Source organism: Varroa destructor, unplaced genomic scaffold (assembly GCF_002443255.2).
Source record: "Varroa destructor unplaced genomic scaffold, Vdes_3.0 BEIS01000002.1, whole genome shotgun sequence".
Classification (NCBI taxonomy): Eukaryota; Metazoa; Arthropoda; class Arachnida; order Mesostigmata; family Varroidae; genus Varroa; species Varroa destructor.
In genome coordinates, this window is record NW_019211455.1 from 50,335,651 (window position 1) to 50,351,629 (window position 15,979).

Sequence of the window (15,979 nt, forward strand, 5' to 3'; positions counted from 1 at the left end):
TGTATATGGGGCGAAGACTGGGGGAGCACATCAATTTTCGTGCTTTCCCCGTTTCCTGTAACACGGGTTGCCTTCATCCATGACACTTCGGCTCGCTGCCTCATTTTCACTCAAACTCTTACAAGTGCACTGTATTATATTCGGCTGCCGCAAAACCCATCAGTGAAAGGATAACCACAATAAGCATCGGGTACGGTTCAACTTTAGCCCGCTGCATTGAAATGTATGTGTTTCACTAAATTCACGAATCGCTCACAAATGCAACGTTACACCAGATAACCGGTCAGTGAATGTAGACGGCACGTATCCGCACCACATGCGCGACCCGGCACAAAATTCTGAAGACGTGTGAACTCATTCAAGGGTGGCCTTTTGGTTGACCATAGAGGTTTTGCTAAGGGATATACGTACACGTATCGGCAGCATAAATGGGTCTCTGAAGAAGCCGATCCTTCTTTTAGGTTGCCAAAAACATGAAACCCGAGCAAGATATGGCTCATGATTGTATCGAACATAGGTAATCAACCACTTACCCAAACATTATAATGGCGTTAGTTGCTAAGTCGTTGTTGGAAAGTAATAGAAGTAAAAATATCAAATTTTTCAAAGTGACAAAAAGCTGTTTCGTAAAAATCTTAAAGCTTTGTACCCTGTATTTTTGTTTAGGGCTGTAAAGTGTGTCACTGAGCATTATTTATAAGCTAACGTTTGTAGATTTCGGTTTAATTTTTATCGGGGATATGATTGAGGACTCCTAGAGGTTATTTGACTATTAGAGGTTATTAGCAGGTAGAGGATGAATACGTCCTGATGCTTATTTACATTGGGTATTCTGAAATGTTTGCCCTTTCGTGCTAGCTAGTTACATGACTTGGAGAAAATGTGAACTTTCGAAGTTATTCTTTATATCGCAGACACTCTTAACACAGTGGTCAAATAGGCGAGATATATATAGTATATAAAACAGTAGCGTTCACTTGTTCCATGGCTATCGGAAATCGCGTCTCGTACCTTTCTTCATCTAGCTGATGTTAATTTTTGACACTACTGTTTTTCATAATCGAGCCAATCCGTCCACGCCATTGATACGTCAGACTCTGTAACGTAATATTCTACTATAGTTTATCTTTTATTTATAGCAGCACCCGTGATTAGGGGATACATATCAGTTGTCCATTCTTGTTGAACGTATGCTTAAACATTGGATTATTTCAATACATGCGACCGACACAGGACGAACTTCGAAAAGTTACAGCGCTGATTTTGTTTCGTACATCAGCGACACTGATATCCCGCTAGCACGATGAATATCGTAATAATGACGAAATTTACCTGGACATAACAAAAAACCGGTGTTCCGGTTCTATAGAGTTGACTAGTTCCTGCCAACTAGATTGTTCGATTTCAGGTTCAACATTTGTTCATTATAAGTTATTAGAATGAAATCAATAATGCTGGTCTTGTTTAATATACTGATTCTTAAGTAAATTCAGGTAACGTTTATATTTAACATCCATATGCCGCTGTTCCGCTACCGCTTTTCGCATATGGTTAATATGAGAGCATTACTTGTGTGTTTCTAGATAACTTAGAATCAACGTTGAAGTCAGCCATTTTCCTCTTGTTTATATAAGAGATAATATAATGACTGCGCAATACAGGACAATCAAATGACGATTGTGCCTGAACTTCGAAGACCATTTGGCCTTCGTTCTGAAAGGAGAAACCACGCCGGAATGCACAATTGTACAGTTCATTTTATCTAACATCAGGATCGAAAGACCATCAGAGATTGCTCCAGAGAACTCCGGAACTTTTTCAGAACCTGATACTGATTTTAGTTCATTCAGGGTGTTTGCTTCGCAGCTTGCTAGATAAGATAAAATCACCTAAAACTTCTTCCAAGTAGGTTTCATCTCAAACGGCTAATATCTTTAGCTACAGGTTTAGGTTAACTTTTTTTTATCGTTTCCTCGGAGACGTTCGTAAAAGTTTGGGTTACTTTAAAGAGGCGAAAGGCGATCTAATTGATCATTTGATTTTTCTATTCAGTTCCACTTAATACAAGTGCTGTTACAATTTCACTTAGCATTTAGTTCCGGCACGTTCGTAAAATGACCATTTACTCCGTAGGCATATTTATGCGTAAACGCCAGGTAATCCAAAGTGTTAGAAATCGATAATTTTTAGCCGATATTTAATAGAGCATATTCAAATAGATGTGAGTGAGCATTTGACAGCGATGATAAATAATAAGTGTGCCTTGGGTAAAAAAAGTTGCCGTTTCTAAAATAGTTGTATAACAGTATCGATTGGGTCAGCCGCGTCAAACACGGTGCAAATTCGGTAGTATTAGGGCAAAGACACGTTAGCAGCATTAAGGGCATAAAACTAACACGTGTAATGCTCATGAGCCAACTGCGATGTGTTAGCCAGCACAGGAAAGTGCCCCTGACGTAGCAGATAGCTGTGTTTGGTTCCACCCTGCTCCCCCGCAGGCCGGTCGTCCTCAACCGCTTCACCGACAAAAGCATAACAGGCCATACTAGGCGAATGAAGACAGGGCCGAAGCACTTGCTTTTTCTGCCACTAGACTCAACAGAGAAAAACACTGATGAACGATTTGGTTTAACACTTTGATCTACGCATCGGCAACGATTAGTTAGACGGCCACTTTCGACCAGCACCCGCCTTTGCCCGTGCTCGCGGTTGAAGCTGTTGTCGAAAGAATAAGTACGCCCCTACAGGTGAGGTTGCGTTCGAATGAGAATGTTAAATTTTAAAGGCCAAAATCGCACGGAGCCTTAGTTGGAAGTGTGCCCTAAGCGCGATTGGTGACAGCTTCACTTATCTGGTCAATATAGCGTTACCGAATTTCGATGCGGGTTTTCTAAGACTATCTGATCTTGTTCGTAAATAAAATCAAAGCTAAATGAAAATAAAATCATATTATCGTCGACAAATTCGGCTCGTTGCTATGCTTCCTCTGTAAATTTATTTTCTACGACGGAAATAAAATATCGGCTCGCGGCATAACTATTGATAAAGGCAATATGGCTGACCCATTATTTATAACGCTGCAACCCGTCCTCTACAGTCTGTGGGACATGACCTTCTATTTTAACTAGGATTATACCCTAATCAATTCACTCCTTAATATAATTATGTTTGATTTAAATAAGAAATTGTAGCGTGAGTGTTGCCGGTATTCTTTTGTCTGGCTTTGTGATTCGTTGGCTGGAGGTTTCAGCTTATACTGGATATATAATCGAACGGTAAGGCCTCGCTAAGACTCTCTTCTACGACACTAAAACGACGTATCCCGGTCAATTCATCCGGCTCTGTGATCTATTAACGTACTTTTTTTTAATCTAGTCTCGTAGCTATTCTTTTCTTTTCTCGTTTAGTTAATTTTTCAGATATGCTTCCCTTTGTGGGAAGCGTGAAGAGTAACTCACATTATACGAGTGTGTCCTGTTCCAGGTCCAATGAACTTTTACAAAGCCTCCTGTGTGTCTCGTGCGATGATATGTTGTATAGAATATATGCTATATGTAGTATCACGGTAGAGGATAATAAGGAACCCAATGCTTGAAATATGTTTGATATAAAATGTTTACATTTTCCTAAATAGCAAAAATAAGTACCACTAGACCAATAGGTGTTAGGGGGTAAATGATTCATTCGATATCAATTGCACCCACCTGCCAAAGTATTTTCCACTTATAAACAAAAGCTCACCGTTGATCCTTGCTTTGACCTCATAGTATCCTACTAATGTCGTACACAAATGTTTAGTATCACTAGGCTTTCACATATATTTAATTTTATTTATATAATTTTTTATCATTATGAATTCGTACCTTTTTCTAGACAATGCAGGACGAAAAGAGCATACAATTTGTACTGGAACAAAGACTTAGCTGGTTGTCCTTTTGATGAATGTCGCCATCTATCAAGTATACGTAGGAGAACAGGTCGTACTTCTAAGCACGCAGGTTTGAGGTGACTCGACAGATTGCCTACGTCATATATCCGCCTAACCTGAAATTCTTGCAGTGCATGCTGCAAATTATCCTTTGTCTTCCTGTACCTGAATAGCTCAGGCACGTTTTATAACGCGTTCCCGATTTTCACTAATCCAATCTACCTCTCAAAACTGTAGACTAGCAAAAATCTGGGCCCGTAAGTTTGTCCTACCCAAGTGAATCCTGAAAGGGTACATATTTGGTGAATCGTTGGGAAAGCCTATGTGGACAGAAAAAGTCGATTGGCTAGATACTTTTCCCCTAGAGGGAAAAGTTTGCTTTCTCCATATGGTGTGACGTTAAGTTGGTTGGCCGTAAGCTGACGGAATCAAATTTCTTCTTGTTTGTCACGTTCGAAAACAACGCCGCATTACCGTTTACATAGACCGAAACGGCCGCTAACACAGTGCCCGCTAACAGATACATACGCTCACTGTGGTATATGAACAACTGTGCCTCATTGCACAACAGGCTGTGTTTACGTTATATTGTGGAAGGAGCTATTAGGAGTTAACTGGCCGCTGTTCTACTATGAATATAATTAGTATCTTATCTCTTACGCAAGCAAAAAAATTGCCTAATAGTAAAACAGACGGAAGGCGCGGCCCGCAGGTGGCGTTCCAGTTATTTTCTCTATTTTAACCTAACAGACTCAAATAGTTGATACACAACTAACTCAAAGCTGAAAACGTCAATGTCTAGTTACGCTAGGTGTACGTGATTGTAGCACAAGTAATGGCTGGCAGGATCTCGTTGGTATGGTCACCTACGCATTTTAGTTACAACAGCTCTTTTAGGAAAGACGGTTCAGAACGAAGCTCAAGAAACGCGGTCAATTCTGTGACGAACAGTTTTATTCTCAAATCACTTATTTAAGAAGTTGCGTGGAATAAGGGCTTGACATGGCTCTAAATTAGATATGACAATATTTTTGCACGATGAAGCAGTAATGTCTGACGATTTAAATATCGGACACTGTATTCGAAACATTATTTGAAGTACTGCTAAGTACCTTTGCCACGACGACGTACGTTAAGTATCGCTGCTATGGACAATTTGATCTCAGTAAACTACACATTTTTTTATTTGAATATAATAGCACAACATTATTAAACAATGATGGCAACTACTAACACTACTGATTTAGCCTAATTTTTAAGGACCAAATTATCATATCAGCCTGCCTTTATTTCCACGCTAAACTAGTAGCGTGGCATATATATATATATATATATATATACATACGTTTTTAGATGTAGTTAATCATCTTGGTTCAAGGGCCTTCCGGAACCGGTCGATGCATACCGATAGTATTGTTTTTGAGCGTTCTGCCTTTCGGTACTATTAGACGAATTTTCGGCTATAAAAAGCGGGTTCTTGTAACACCCACTCGTCTTCACCCTTGATTCCGGCGCGAGCAACAGTGAGCTAAGGCCTGCATTGTGGCAATTCCTGATCGGGAAATTCGACATACTCGAGTACAGTTCACACCATGTGTCTAGTTTGTCACCCACATCCCCCCCCCCCCACACACACATTTCGAATTTGACGTCCGGTATTACCGTTTGACGTTCCATTTAACGGCTGGCTCTCAGCAAGGATCAAAGCCTCTATATGGACGGGTTACTCCTAAACCACTACGTGTCCTAGCTCTGCAAATATCTTACCCACTAGGCGATCACAAAGGTTTGTTATCGAACTCCCCGTGATAGCTTGTGACAGCTGGTACCTTTGTTAATAACTGATGAATTAAATGTTGAAATTTATTATGTGATAATATTTACATTTGTTCATAGCAAATAGATTATATGGTAACGTTGGGCATGGTGTCGATTTTTCTACTGCTACAATGTGCTGCTAGTATTATTACTATAAACTGTTTGTGTTGTGCTTGCCCATGCTCTAGCCTGTACAGACTGGCAAACTTCACTAAAATAACGCGCCTCAGCGATCTGCGCTTACGTTTGTGACCGTTTTAATTTGAACTCCTGCGATACCTCTACGTTTCTAATATGATGTCTTGGCACGCAAGTTATACTCTGAAAAAAAAAAATGTCAACTAACAGTGGCGATTTTACGCGGTTTATAATGTATTTTCACACTCAATTGTTAGTCTCAGCAGCTCAATTGTATGATAATAATTAATCGTAAGCACATCAGTGCTTGATTACCTGGAATAAACTCCATAGAGTTGTCTGATCGTTGTCTCTTTATTCGTAAATGCAATGACCAGCGGCTAGTTGATAAGTTAGAAATTGGCCAACATACCTCACCATTTTCATCTGACGGTCGACTAGGATATGAAACTAGACAAGTGCATTATCTTGAATTAGACATCCACCTGTGCCGGTCACTAGAATACTATGAAGAAACGTAGTACCATTACATGCTAGCGCTACGACGAGACAGACGCGCAGTATATCAGCCAGCTGAGTATCACAGCGCAGGGAAACACGGCGCAGCTTTCGCCAAGCAAGATGTATTTTGGCTAAATTGACTTCGCTAAGGTGAAGTTCTTGCGATTCGTGACGGCAATGCGTGACAAATGGATCGTACAAAATTTCTGCCGACTGGACAGCTGCACACACCATACCGCTTCTATACAACAATGGCTGCGAATTAAGCGGGCTAAAAAAGAGGGCGTGTGCCCAGCTGACGGCTTTGCATTGCGGATTACTTTACGACGAATGCGGCTGGGACAGTGCTGATTCATTGCCGAAGCTAGAGTTGCTTTAATCTTGGCGAACTGGGCCTAACAACTACTTTTTCATAATGAGGAGACACGCTTTCTTACGCCGCTGTTATAGGCGACGATCAGCGGGAAACAAAAGCTTTCGTTGCAACAGTACAGGTTCATCGAAAAGTTATTGACTTTCTCAACCGTCTAATCTACTAACGTGGAAGGACGCAAGAGAAATCGAAGAAAATGATCTTTGTTGGGCGCCTGACGTAGAGGTGACTCTTCTCTACTAGCCGCGCCGAAGTAGCTCATTCCTTGAGTCTTTCATCGGCTGCTGTGTCTCGCCTGTCGGCGTCAGCACACACAGCAGAGCCTACTAAGCGAAGTGTCTAGCGGCCACTGTCTTGTTCAGCTACAGTAGCAGCGACGGATCCTTAATGCCGCCTTAGGTCACCGTGGACGCTAACGGCAACGACGGCGGCCCGTCAGAAACTGCTGCTGTTATCTAGGTCTTTGACAGTAAAAGCAGCGCTTAGTACGACAACGACACCGATGCTTCTGTCCGCATCTGCGGCCACAATTGTGCGACAGCCTTGCAGCTGCGGCAACTGGAATGATTCAACTGATGAGCCAGACTATAATATGCTAATTTCAGAAACATGTTGCAACGATCGACGCCTCAGAGCCTGATGATCGACTAGTACGACGATGCCTGAATTAGGGCGCCAGCCGTCACGACGTCAACTATCTAGTCAAGCGGGTTGCAGAGCACTTTTATATGTAAATGGATTGATCCTACTGTTAACAGGGTCACCAGACACGGAGCGCCGCCTGCATGGACAGGACAGATTCATTCAGATAGCACCTCCACTTTATAATACAGGTGAATGAGTCGCATTATAGGTTATCGACTGTGTCGTTCCTGAGCTGCACCATTCGTGTCCGAATTCACGCTCTGTTCACTATCCGGCACAATCGTCCGTACTGTGCTCATCTCTGCCAAGGATCGTCAAGGCATCGACGGTGGATCTTTCACTGCCGAACATAGGCACAATCCAGGCCGCTCGACCTCTATGCTTCCGGTATCGCTGTTAGGCCGTGTGTCTATGTCGCCTGATCTATCCACTATCACAGTGCGATGCTTTCATTAATCAAACGGTACTATCAGAAACCGTATATAGGTGTAAGTTGAATTGTGGATAATAATACTAGCTTGAGATACTACAATATTATCTTCCGTTGCTTATAATCACTCTAGTTTACCTGACGTCAGAGCTATTCAATGCTCGGTACGGTGTTGAACTTCATCGTTGAAGAGAGTGTGCCGCATCGTGAAGAGAATATGGAAATTTATCGTCCCCTAGTTTCTTCGCCAAGTATACAGGACCAAAATGGCTTTTATCTAAATTCACAATATAATTAGCCTGGCATATTTCTGTCTCTAATACGATACTGTATGTTGTATATACACATTACTACGTGGAGGTATACGAGTCGGTAACGGGAGTTAGACTTTATCGTTTGTGGCAAATTTATATCGGCCTCTAAAGGCAATATTATGCGCTTAGTTATACGATAATTATAGGTTTTGCGCACAAACGAATGTTGGCTATCATAGTTTCAGGCAGTTGGTCGATTCCTAACCCAAGACCAGATTGCTCCGTCCAGCCATATTGCCGTCCCGTTGCGCTTATCCCTAATACGTAGTACCAGCCGACTGGAAGATACGTTAGCCCAACTTACGTCACCCTTTACTAAGAGTCAACTTCTGGCCCGAAGTTCCAATGTTATTAAAGATTCGCCTTATTTAGCACCTCGTGTTTATACTCCAATGCTTCAATGCTGCTGAAATTCCCGAATCGGCGATTCTTAAACCTAATCGTACCGGATGTACTATAATTTCAAGCGTTCGATTTGTTCTATAAGGTACTCATTTCGACTTCGTTTCAAAAATATACAAATTAGTTTTAACATGCACACATATTCTGTAGAATGTTGGTAGTCTCCGACGGAGTTGTGACGATGCCCCTTTATCTCGCGGTTTTGAGTTGCAAACGTAGTCATTGTGAGGTCTATCGATCGCTCAGAGCATAAAATTCTACTTCCACAAAGTTCCAAAATTAACCCATATATGCAATAGGTCAATTATTATGTGCGGCCTTGAATCGGCACATAATAGCGCTGCTTGGTATTGGTTCCTGTAAAAGAGTAGTCTTATTGTCGTATTAGAAGGAAACCACCACGAACGACGCTCCGATTTCGATAAGGTGCAATAGGTCATTTTTTTGCATCCCGGCCTAGCCGTTGTTGCTCTTCCGATTTGCTTCAGCTGATGCAACGGCTGCAGAAATAAGCCGTAAGGAAGAGCTTGTTTCCTCTTCCGAAAATAGCACAGCACGCAATGCCTGTTCACAGATAGATTCCTTCATTGAGAAGAACAAAATTAGGTGGCTAACGCTGAGCGCTGAAGGGGTGAAGTGGGTTGGAGCACGCAGCAGAAATCCTTATCAAACAACGGGGCTTCTCTTGAGCGCATAGGAGCGAAGTTGTGGCAATCTTTTCTTGTGCTCCTTCTACCGCCTCTAGCTGTCTCTTTCTTGTTTCTTCGGTTCTATCCAGCTGAGTTCAACGTTCGTTAGCCGCCGCTGGACTGGAAGGTCTTTTCCAATTTGCCAACGATTTTTCTTTATATGTGTACGTATGTGAGCATCCTCGGGACCCTTCCCTCCAATATCCACCCGAAAAAACGGTTTTTTTTTTGCTTGGAACATTCCTACCGTAGACTAAAGAATCAAGGGGCAACACAGGCTGCTTAGCATTCGGCGCCATCTGTAGTGTTTAGAGTTTGGGGCCAAAAACAAAATAAACCTACTTGGGAATCCGCGCAGTCGGAATCGCCTGCCTAACTATAGGCAAGGGATGGTGAGTAGGAATGTAGAAAAAATCTTTAAGATCCGTAGAGGCCATATGTAGGGCTCCTTCCGAGTTTTCCTACCAGTCGACTCCCACAAAGCAAAGGATGAACCATTTCTTATAGTAAGGATAGACGCTCAAAGATGCCAAGTGACAGGAGAAATAGTTAAATATATTATTCTAGAAAACTACGATCACGAAAACTATCTAAGCATTTATCTGCTATTAAGACTGGTCAGCTTCTGCGCAGCATGATGTATTTACAGCATGTTAAAGGCCATTGATTCTGCTCATCAAGCAGCCTACAGGATGTTTCTAGTGGACATATTGACATCGTGGCAAACTATTCTCTTCACAACATCCCGTGCGATTTTTGAAAGGCCTCTCAGTTCTAACCACCTCAGGTAAAAGCTCAGGCTTCGTAAATTCTGTGCTAGTACACTAATTCGAAGGCCTTTGCTGATAGGAAAAAGTAAAAAGCGTATTAAGCGTGATTTAAATGCCTCGTTTTAATCTGCGCTGTAATCCTTAATATACTAATTGAACCACTGCGGAACCGACCATTACTGAATAGAGCGCGTGAAAAGGCTCTCAAAATTCAGCTCAGCACCCCTTTTCGATGCTTGAACGGTACGAATAGTCATGAAGACACAGTCGTATGAAAAATGGCCTTACAGCAACGGTAAGGTCGAACCATTAACGGCAGTATCTAATCAAACTAGTAAAGGCTGCTATTTCATCCAAACGACCATAGATCGAACTAAAGTATGAGCTACGTTTGATTTCCGCACAAAAGCGTAACCCTATCTATGTGCCATTTCGAAGTTAATTTATTGATTACAGACGCCACCAAAACGATGCAAAAGATGTTTATGCGAGTTCATTCTGTATTTAAAAGCCATTGCACGAGGCACACACATTTTATACTGGATAGGCAACAAAAGGTAAAATCATGCCCTCGCCAAGGGACTTGTTTCATCAGGACGCATTTTTATGGGATGAAGTGCGATTTGAGCTTAGAGACAAATAATGGCACCTTCTAAGTATAGTGATGTTGACCTTGAACCACTATCATTTTTATGCCCTGAGACAATGTAGCGGTATTAAACATTAGAGTCGTTGATGCTTAATGCACTAGGGACAACTGTCAGTTTCAAAACCAATCATTAACAAACACAGCGTATAACGTATGTTCCTTCTGTAGACTTCGATATTTCGCTGTGTACTTTTTATGTAGAGTTGCCCGAATTTTTCTCATTTTTCTAGCGGTCTGGTCCTTCGTGAGAACAATCTTCCTCATGATTTTTTTTGCCCTAAAGCCCCACTTTGGTTGTTGTGCCTACAGGGCACGTGAACCACAACGCGGCATACGCTTGTCTAGTACTTGTCTTCTAGGTAACATAGTCGAAGGAATTGCTTACCATTGATGTTGTCTTAGTGGTCGTTGGTCGTTGCTCGTAGTCCTGTGACACGTTGTATCCTGTCACCCTCCTATTAAAACAGCCCGCGATTTTCCGTCCTATGTTTTTCCTTTCTTTCTTGCTTTATAACAACGCACACCTTGACGCAGTAACCGGATAACAATCACAAGCCGAATAGTGGCTCTTATTATAGGATCAGGCACGAGAAGCAGCCAACTTACGAAGTCACTTTTGTACCAAAGACACCCCGATGTTGGCACGGACGAGGCTCGCACAACAACAACAACAACAACCACCAACAACAACAACAACAATAATAATTATAAAACACTGTTGCTTATCGCTGACATTCGAATCTGTCTTTTCTTAGTCATCAGCAAACGTTTTTTGTCTCTTTCTTAGTTTGTAAAGCTTTGATGGAACAGATCAGATTATTAGCTCTTCTAATTGTTTGCAAACACTCTGTAGGCCTCAGGGCCTTTAGAATTCGCTATGTGACGTATAGCAACGTGACAGTGACTTCTTGGTGGGGTTAATGTGGGCGCCCTCGTTGTCAGGCTCGTTATTTTTGCCGCCTCTGGTTGCCGGTCATTGCCCCCAAGGGCGAAACAACAAAACATTCGAGAACTAGTTTTCTCTCGGAGATGCTCAGCTACAAGACCATGCTGAAGTTTTCTGGTGTTGTATGATGTTACTGCAGCCAATGCCTCCAGTAACAACAGCAACAAAAACGCTTGGTAACACTATCATTATTTGTGTTCATATGGCAACAATGCAAATATTTCCAGTGGGATCCTGGATCCTTTTTTCTTTTCGTGTTTAGCATTAAACGGGATGGCACTTTGTTTTCGGGGCTGCACGGCAATAATCAGCAATGTGTTGTCATGCCCCACAATCCCTGTACATGTGATCCATGTTACTGCCAGAATAAATAATGATTCATCTCTTTATGAGTTCGACAACGCTTGCTACAGATGGTGAGCTATCTAAGGAAAGTCCCACTCTTTAGTGCATCTATTAGTTTTATTCCTTTTTCTAGGCCACTTCGAATGGGTCCTCTTTATGTCCTTAAGCAGCTCCGACGAGCAAAAACGTCTGTTTGATCAACCAGCCGGCATGACGTTTCCTGGAGTCGCACGCTCTTAGTATCACACTCGAGCTTTTTCTCGTGAAGGCAATCGTGAAGGCAACAGTAGGAACAATCACCGTCGTCCGCGATGGTTGACAATGCACATTGGCGTGTCTCACGCGCGTGACCTTAAATAAGATATACCTCAATATAGAAGGACACAGAAGAAATCAGCCACATCATTTCTTTCGTGGTGACTACTTATGAGTCTCTTTTCCCAAAAACTTTTTCTCTGTTTCTTATTCGTTACGTACTTTCGCACTTTTCGTAAAGGAATGATTACTCTTTTTTGCTCTGCTGTGCTTTATATATATACATATGTATATGTAATCTCTCTCTCGCTCGTGCTCTCTTTCTTTCCCTACATATATAGAGTACAATAATATATGGCTATCAGTTTCGTACGTGAAATAGTTAGGGGGAGAGCAGGTGGGCTTCTTTACTTTTGGCAGTTTTCGTTACTTTACGTTCTTTCGTATTTGCTGTAGCCACTAGGTTATAGTAATTATGCTCGTTGCTGTCGGGAACTGTCGCCGTCGAAGCAGCGTGAAGTGTTTCCTCTTTTTGCCGTCCATCGATTTTTTTCTTGCGTTTAGAACGGCCTGCAGCTTAGATGTGGTCTGCGCTACGGACTCACTGTCACTCGTCGTTCGGGCATCAGGCATGCAATGAAGACGATAATGGTCACACTACCGATGGATCTCCTTTCGTTCTCCTCCTCGTCTCCTTCTCCTGTTTTGGTGTCGGCAAACTCGACAAGACAATGATTCACATAATAGAGCTGGCACCTCGACGCACGGCGATCCGTTGCCGCGGAGAGGCAGAGCACATCTGAAAGAAGACCGGCGCAGTGGCCGGCAGTGGCCTAGTGCTGGCCTGTGCGGCTGCTCCTGCTGTTGGTGGCAGCGGTGATGGCCTCGTCCTCAAAGAGACGGCGCGAACCTCAACCCGCGCGACTGGCGGGTAACGGTTTAAGCGCCCCCTAGCAGTTGCCCATGAAAACTTGCCTTCAAACAAGCACGAACCGCCACTGTAGGGGCCGAATTGCCCTAGACAAGTATACGATGACTGTGTACGCACGAACACATGTGTCATTCGAGGAGAGTTCCTTATCTATTATTCCTGAACGCCAACTGCTGCTACCTAGTTTAGGAGGAAAGTATCTCGAAACAAGACGGACTACGCACGTCCATGCAGTACCGTAATAAACTGTTCAAGTGAGTTTTTAAGCCTTTAAGTTTAAAAATCACGCATTTGATGAGACGTCAGAAAAAAGCGTAATAGCCGTAACATCCACGCGAAAGGCTAGTAGGCTACGACGACTGAAAACAACGTCTAAATACCATCGGACCTTATATTGTACTATGCACTAAACAGAAGCAGCTAAAGAAGTTGTGCTGTGAAAACATATTGCGTTATCGCAACTGGCATATTCACCGCCTCGTTTATTTCCAAAAGGTTGAAAAGCAGTAAAATTCCATTTCCGTCAAAGTTCACTCCATATACTAATAGACCGCGAGTTCCACTCTTCGCGGATGAATCAAATAAACTGCTCCCAGCTCGGAGCGGAGCACGTACGATCATATGAGGAGCTCATTAGATGCGGTAATCATATTCACATACAGTAAAAAAACCGGAAAATATTAAAGGAAAAAAGAAAAAGGCTGGATTCGCTTAACTTCAAAACGAAGTAAGGCCTAATGAAGTGAGTTAGCTTCATTCAATAGGTTGAATGTCGATCGCATCGAATGAATCGACCTACGTTCGCATCTCCTAATACTTTCAGGGCCAGGTTTAGCCCACGAAATGCGAGAAACCGAACTACCATCCAAACTTTATTATATACGTGTATTTTTAGAAATAACGTACATACGATGTTTCAAGAATTACATTATCTAACACTGAAAATAGTTACGCTATTACTGGATAACTTGTACTCTAACTGGATAAATAATATTGGTACAAAATTCCAATCTGTGACAACGGGTGTGATTAACTTCCACGACGATGGCTGATCATCTGTACATTATGACGGTGTTATCGGTGATCAGCTCGTCAACTTCCATAGTAAGTTTACGAGTCTCTAATCTAATCTACTGTTATTACCAGGTAATTTATACAGATGGGCACTTGTAGCAGTGTAGCTCGATCAGTGGAAGGTGTCGATTCTAGCACATAGCATCGTCACTGTAAGACGCCTTCGTTAAGACTCCTTGATCGTCTTTCATGGATGAACAAAGCAACGGCGACATTCACCATCTATATCTTTGGAAACTAGCAGAAAGATGCCTGCGAGAAATATTCGCCTTTCTGTAAAACCTTCGTCGGCGAAGTGGGCTGAAGAGGGATGTGTGGTAGAGGCGGATGATAGTCGAGGCGTCGAATCCGCAATTATAACACATGTCGTGCGACTCAAACCAAACGCGAAGACCGATCAGAAACGCATCAGCTAGCTGTCCAGCTAGCGGAGCTGGACTGCTCGGAGGGCTGCAACGAGGCAACATCCTCGGATAAGACGATGTTCCTGGCAGGTCCAGTATCGCTAGTGGCAGAGCACGGAGCTCCCAGAGTACACCGATAGGAAGAGGCCAAAGAGGGAGAATACAAATAAAAAAAATAGCGGCTCCCGCCGAAGTAAGGCGCTGTAAGCGGCCAATTGGATGACGACCACACGACGGCAAAGCTAAAATCGAGAATGCGTTTTTCTACGTTCTGGTCACAAGCGACTTGCAGACAACCGCAGTAGATGGGATGGCGGGCATCTCTACACGCTAATCGAACAAGGAAGCAAGTTCGCAGATATACGAAGATAACGGGTGGGTGGCTTTACCAGGATGAAATTAGATGATATGCAGTCAAAGACGACCCACCAGGAGAAGCTTTCGACGACTTCACAGGATGGTGATCACGTAGGCAGAAGGAATTTACAGTTTGAAAACAATTAATAAGCTGATCTGGGTAAAAAGCTGTCCCGTCGGTGACCATTTGTACTGCTTAGAGCTCTAACATATATATATTTTCTTTATTTATACAAATTGCGTAGCGCTCACGCATAGTTTGCGATATTTAAAATAGCGATTGCTACTGGCCTTCTGCCGGAAGCTGGGCCGTCCAACCACCACGTCAATATATATTGGGTTACTGAAAACATATTGAACGTTTTCGCAGCTAGATGACTTCTAGCCACGAGTATGGTAATACAAATTGTGTCGGCAAAGCTGAGATCTGACTGTAGAAATTGTATAAATTTTTATATCCAGACTCATAATAGAACGCCTAGAAAAAAAACTATTTGCGAAGCCCTAAAACGGTTCATTACGGGTAATGAGAAGTGGGTCGCGTAGGATAATAAAACAAAAAAAAAGTCAACACTAACGCCTAGGAGAATGGTGGGATTAGTAAGCAGTGATTATAACTTAGTGCCGCCTAGAAAGACGATTCATTTACTGTCAACCGCTAGCAATCCATGGAAAGCTAGTGCACAGAAAAAGCCCCATCTTCTACTACTATGATAATATCAGGTCACATACGCCCTCAGCCACCCAGATAAAATTGAGGAAATCTGGAAGCGAAATTTATTTGCACCCTCCGTATGGCCCACATCTTGCAGGATCACACCATTATGTGCTTCGGTTTCTGCAGAACTCTTTCAATGGTGTTAATTTAACTTCAATGGAGAAGTACTGAGTTTTCCTGTCTCCAGAAACCACAGAAGTTCGACAGTGGCATAAACTTTCATAGTGTTACCAGAAAAATGGCAGAAGGGCGTCGATCCAAAGGGCGCATACTTTATTATTTACTACTACAT

At 42.5% G+C, this 15,979-nt stretch overlaps 1 protein-coding gene across 4 annotated transcripts in view; it reads right to left on the reverse strand.

Annotated features, from left to right (window-relative positions):
- Positions 1–13,061, reverse strand: part of mGluR (metabotropic Glutamate Receptor) — a 271,206-nt gene extending 258,145 nt beyond the window's left edge. For 3 of the 4 annotated variants that reach the window (XR_015320567.1, XM_022789810.2, XM_086979508.1), the window contains exon 1: positions 11,043–13,059. The gene's annotated coding sequence lies outside the window, so the exon portion shown is untranslated. Of the gene's footprint in view, positions 1–11,042 lie in introns of all 4 variants that reach the window. The other variant, XM_086979510.1, reaches the window with a different exon arrangement.
- Positions 13,062–15,979: the final 2,918 nt, after the last annotated feature.